Consider the following 6,400-nt stretch of genomic DNA (forward strand, 5'->3'; position numbering starts at 1 on the left):
AACCTCAGTGCCTTGGCATTCCCTTAAATTGGGGAAATGAGCCTTCACAGGATTAAGGGCTTTTCTTTCCTTTGATGCTGGACAACGCCATCCTCTGCCACATATGTGGCTGGAGACATGGGTCCCTCCATGTGTACTCATTGGTTGGTGGTTTAGTCCCTGGGAGCTCTGGTGGGTTTTACTTGGTTGATACTGTTGTTCTTCCTATGATGTTGCAGACCTCTTGGCTCCTTCAGTCTTTTTTCTGACTCCTCCATTGGGGTCCCCTTGTTCAGTCCAATGGTTAGCTGCAGTCATCCTCATCTGTATCAGAAGGACTCTGGCAGAGCCTCTCAGGAGACAACCATATCTGGTGCCTGTCAGCAAGCACTTCTTGGCATCAGCAATACTGACTGGGTTCAGTGGCTACATATGGGATGGATCCCCAAGCAATGCAGTCTCTGGATGACCTTTCCTTCAGTCTCTGTTCCACTCTTTGCCCCTGTATTTCATCCTATGAGCATTTTGTTCTCCCTTCTAGGAATAAATGAAGCATCCACATTTTGGTCTTTCTTTATTTGGGACTATTATGAAGGGTGTCGTTTCCCTAATTTCTTTCTCGGCTTGTTTCTCTTTTGTGCAGAGGAAGGCTACTGATTTATTTGAGTTAATTTTATACACAGCCATTTTGATAAAGTTGTTTATCAGGCTTAGTAGTTCTCTCATGGAACTTTTGGGGTCACTTAAGTATACTATCATATCATCTGCAAATAGTAATATTTTGACTTCTTTTTGAATTAGTATCCCTTTGACCTCTTTCATTGTCTGATTGCTCTGGCTAGGACTTCAAGAACTATATTGAATAAGTAGGAAGAGAGTGGGCAGCCTTGTCTAGTACATGATTTTAGTGGGATTGCTTCAAGTTTCTCTACATTTAGTTTGATGTTAGCTGCTGGTTTGCTGTATATTGCTTTTACTATGCTTAGGGATGGGCCTTGAATTCCTGATCTTTCCAGGACTTTTATCATGAAGGGGTGTTGAATTTTGTTAAATGCTTTCTCAACATCTAATGAGATGATCCTGGGGTTTTTACCTTTCAGTTTGTTTATAGAGAGGATTATGTTGATGGATTTCTGTATATTGAACTATCCCTGAATCCCTGGGATGAAGCCTACTTGATCATGACAGATGATCGTCTTGATGTCTTCTTGGATTCTGTTTGCAGGAATTTTATTGAGTATTTTTACATCGATATTCAGAAGGGAAATTGGTCTGAAGTTCTCTTTCGTCGTTGGGTCTTTGTTTGGTTTCGATATAAAAGTAATTGTGGCTTAATAGAAGGAATTTGGTAGTGCTTCTTGTATGTTTATGGGCATATCTTTCTTTAGGTTAGGAAAGTTTTCTTCTATAATTTTGTTGATGATATTTACTGGCCCTTTAAGTTGGGAGTCTTCACTCTTTTCTATACCATTATCCTTAGGTTTGATCTTCTCATTGTGTCCTGGATTTCCTGTATGTTTTCAGCAAGAAGCTTTTTGCAATTTATATTATCTTTGATGGTTGTGTCAATGTTTTATATGGTTATCTTCTGCCCCTGAGATTCTCTCTTCTATCTCTTGTATTCTTTGGTGATGCTTGAATCTATGACCCCTGGCCTCTTTCCTAGGTTTTCTATTCCCAGGATTGTCTCCCTTTGTGCTTTCTTTATTATTTCTATTTCCACTGTTAAATCCTGGACAATTTTGTTCAATTTCTTCATGTGTTTGGTTGTGTTTTTCTGTAATTCTTTAAGGGATTTTTGTGTTTCCTTTTTAAGGGCTTCTACTTGTTTACTTGTGTTTTCCTGCATTTCTTTAAGGCAGTTATTTATGTCTTTCTAAAAGTTCTCCATCATCATCATAAAATGTGATTTGAAATCTAAATCTTGCTTTTCCGGTGTGTTTGGATATCCAGTATTTGCTTTGTTAGCAGAACTGGGCTCTGATGATGCCAAATAGTCTTGGTTTCTGCTGCTTAGGTTCCTGTTTGCTTCTCACCCTCAGGTTCTCTCCAGTGTTAGTTTATCTTGCTGTTTCTGACAGTGACTTGACCCTCCTTTGGGCCTGAGTGTCAGCACTCCTGTAGACCTGTTTCTGACAGTGGCTTGACCCTCCTGTGGGCCTGAGTGTCAGCACTCCTGTAGACCTGTCTCTGACAGTGACTTGACCCTCCTGTGGGCCTGAGTGTCAGCACTCCTATAGACCTGTTTTCCTGTTTTCTTTCAGCTGGTTCTGGGAACAGAGTCTTCTGCCCTCAGGTGTGTAGTCGCTCCTGGCAGCTGGCTTTCAGCTCTTGTTGCAGGCAGGAACCGGAAGGGCCCTGCCCCTGCCTGCTTCTAGGTCCCCGTGCCCAGGGGGCACAGTTGGCAGTAGGTGATTTCCTCTTGGGTCACGAATGTGGGCAGAGGGTAGTGTCCTCTGAGTTCTCAGGACTGTCTGCACTTCTCAGGGTCCAGATCTCTCTCCCATGAGGTTAGACTGTAGAGAGCTGTGTGACTGGTTCAATTCAGTTTCAGGTGCAGACCTAGACCTGCTGCTGACTGCTCCTATATTCCTGTGTCCAGAGGCACTATGCAGTTTCCTCTTGGACTAGGGGTGGTCAGAAGTGGGAAGAAGTGACAGTCGGTCCTATGGTCTCAGGATTTTCCTAACTTCTGGTTGTTCAGCTCTCTCCCCCATGGGATTTGGGTGCAGGGAGCTGTTGGATTGGTTCAGATCAGTTCCAGGCACAGCCAGAAACCAGAAGTGCCCTGTCCCAGAGGACTTCTGCTTTTCTGTGTCCTGAGTCTACCAGGCAGGTCACTTGGAGCAGAAAAGTTGGTCTACCTCTGGTCTCAGGAGTGTAGTCGCTCCTGGTGGCTGGCTTTCAGCTCTCAGCTCAGGCAGGAACCAGAAGGGTCCTGTCCCTGATTGCTCCTAGGTTCCTTTGCCCAGAGGGCACAAAGGGCTCTAGGCAGGATCCTCTTGGGTCAGGAATGTGAACAGAAGTAGTTGTCTCCTCTGAGCTCCCAGGAATGTTCACACTTCTCAGTCCAGCTATTTCCCCCACAGGATTTGGATACAGAGAGCTATGGGACTTGTTCTGTTCCGGGCAAAGGCAGAAACCAGAAGGATCCTGCTCCTGACGATTCCTAGGTTCCTGTATCCAGAGGGCACCCAGTAGGTTCCTCTTGGGCCAGGAATGTGAGCAGAAGTGGAGGTCTCCCCTAAGCTCTCAGGATTGTCTGCACTTCTGAGAGTTCAGCTCTTTCCCCTATGGGATTTGGGTACCGCATCCTGGGTTTTTTTGGCTTTCCATATGAAGTTGAGTATTGTTCTTTCAAGATCTGTGAAGATTGTGTTGGAATTTTGATGGGAATTACATTGACTCTTTAGAGTGCTTTCAGTAAGATGGCCATTTTCACTATGTTAATCCTACCAATCCATGAGCATGAGAAATCTTTCCATATTCTGATATCTTCTTCAACTTCTTTCTTCAAGAACTTGAAGTTCTTTTACTTTCTTGGTTAGAGTTTTACCAAGATATTTTATATTATGTGTGGCTATTGTAAAAGGTGTTGTTTCCCTTATTTCTTTCTCAGCTAGTTTATTATTTATATATAGGAGAGCTTTGGGGTTTTTTGAGTTAATTTTGTATCAGGCCACTTTGCTGAAGGTGTTTATCAGCTGTAGAGGGTTCCCTGGTAAAGTTTTGGGGGTTACTTATGTACACTATCATATCATATCTTATCATATCCACAAATAGTGCCTAGACTTCTTTCTTTCTGATTTATATCCCTTTGATCTCCTTTAGTTGTCTTCTTGCTCTAATTAGAACTTCAAGAACTATACTGAATGGATAGGGAGAGAATGGACTAACCTGTTTTGTCCCTGATTTTAGTGGAATTGCTTTATGTTTCTCTCCATTTAATTTGATGTTGGCTATTGGTTTGGTGTATATAGCCTTTATTGTGTTTAGGTATGCGCCTTGCATCCCAGATCTCTAAAATTTTTACCCTGAAGTGATGTCGGATTTTGTCAAAGTCTTCTTCAGCATCTAATGAGATGATCATTTTTTTCTTTCCATTTGTTTATATGGTGGGTTACATTGATGGATTCTTGTATGTTGGATAACCTCTGGTATGAAGCCTACTTGATAATGGTGAATGATGCTTTTGATGGGTTCTTTGATTTGTTTTACAAGTATTTTTTTAAATATTTTTGTATCAGTGTTCATAAGAGAGATTGTTCTCAAATTCTCTTTCTTGGTTGAGCCTTTGTGTGACTTAGGTATCAGGGTATTTGGCAGTATTCCTTCTGTTTTTATCTTGTGGAGTATTTACATTAGCTCTTCTTTGAAACTTTTGAAGAATTCCACATTAAGACCATCTGGTCCAGGGCTGTTTTTGGTTGGGAGACTTTTAATGACTACTTCCATTTCATTAGAATTTACAGGCCTATTTAAATTGTTTACTTGATCTTGGTATAACTTTGGTAAGTGATATCCATCAAGAAATTTTGTTTAGATTTTCCAATATTGTGGAGTACATGTTTTTTGAAGTAAGACACAATGAGTCTTTGGATTTCCTTGGTGTCTGTCATATCCCCTTTTCATTTCTGATGTTGTTAATTTGTTTGTCCATTCTGTCTTTTAGTTATTTTGGCTAAGAATTTATCTATCTTGCTGATTTTCTCATAAATCCAGCTCTTGGTTATGTTGAATTTTTGTATTGTTCTCTTTATTTCTAATTCATTGATTTCAGCTCTAAGTTTCATTATTTCTTGCTGTCTCCTTTTGGGTGTATTTGCAGCTAAACCTTTCAAGTGTGCTGTTAAGTCATAGTATAAGATCTCCATAATTTCTTTATGAAGACACTTAGTGTTATAAAATTTTATCATAGCATTGCTTTCATTGTGTCCCATAAGTTTGAGTATGTTGTGGCTTCATTCATGCATTTTAGGAAGTCTTTAATTTCTTTATTTCTTCTCTGACCCAGTGGTTATTGAGTTCTGTTCCATAAGTTTGTAGGCATTCTTTTGTTTTTGTTTTTGTTGCTGCTGCTGCTGCTGCTGTTGTTGTTATTGTTGTTGTTAAAAATCCAGCTTTAATTGTGGTGGTCTGACAGGATGCAGGGGGCGATTTTTCAACTTTCTTATATTTGTTGAGACTTGTTTTGTGACCTATTATTTGATCAGTTGTCGAGAAGGTTCCATGATGTATGCTGAAAATGTTTATTCTTTTGTGTTTGGATGATATGTTCTGTATGTTCTGTAGATTATGTTAGATTCATTTGATTCATAATGCTTTTTAGATCTGGCATTTTTCTGTCTAATTTTTGTTTGGATAACCTGTCCATCGGTGAATTTGAGGATGTTTAACCCTCCCATTATAAATGTGTGAGGGTTGATGTGTGATATAAAATTTAGTAATGTTTCCATGTTGGCAGCATAGATGTTAAGAATTGAAAAAAACATCTTGGTGGACTTTTTGCTTTGATTAGTATAAACTGTTCTTTCCTGGTTCTTTTGATTAACGTGGTTTAAAGTCTATTTTGTTAAACAGTAGAATGGCAACACCAAGTTGTTCTTTGGTTCATTTACATATAAAATCTTTTTCCAATCTTTTAGTCTAATGTAATGTCCATCTTTTATGCTGAGGTGTGTTTCTTGCATGTAGCAGAAAGATCCTGTTTTCATGTCCATTCTGTAAGTCTTTGTCTTTTATTATGGAATTGAGTCCATTGATACTGAAAAATATCAATGACCAAAATTACCAATGATTGTTAATTCCTATTATTTTGTTGTTGGTGGGTGGTAATTTATTGCCTTGTTTTCATGTATATAGTTAATCTCCTTGAGATGGAGTTTTCCTCATAGTACCTTTTGCTTCTGCCTTTGTGTTGGAATATTCAAGGGTTGCTGCAGTAGGATATCTGGGTCCTAGTGTTGACACCTTACCTAGGTTGTTGTTGATTGACCTGTAGGCATCTAGATTTGGGATGATTTTAGGTCTAGACACTGATTTCTGAGTTTGTCTTTGTTGGATGGGTGTTTTGCTCCTTCCTTTTTGTCCCTCTCAGGTCCTCTGGTAGGTGTGGCTTGCACTTCTTAAAATCTTCTTGATTTGTTGTAGAACAGGGATAGGGTGGGAGGATGCTGAGATAATGAGAGTATGGGAAAAATTGGAGGCAAGCAGCCTAACTGGGCCTTGGGGTGTTCTTTCAATGAGGTTGTATGCCAGTACTTTGTCTCAACACTTATATCCCCTTTGTAGAATGGACACCAGAACACAGCACAGTACAGGCTGAAACAAAGCAATTTACTTGATCCAACCAATTCTACCTGAAGAGTTTTACTTCTCTTAGTGAAAGGCTTATTGGTTTCATAGTTCAGCCAGACTGACC

This window comes from Rattus rattus, chromosome 8 (genome assembly GCF_011064425.1).
Source record: "Rattus rattus isolate New Zealand chromosome 8, Rrattus_CSIRO_v1, whole genome shotgun sequence".
Classification (NCBI taxonomy): Eukaryota; Metazoa; Chordata; class Mammalia; order Rodentia; family Muridae; genus Rattus; species Rattus rattus.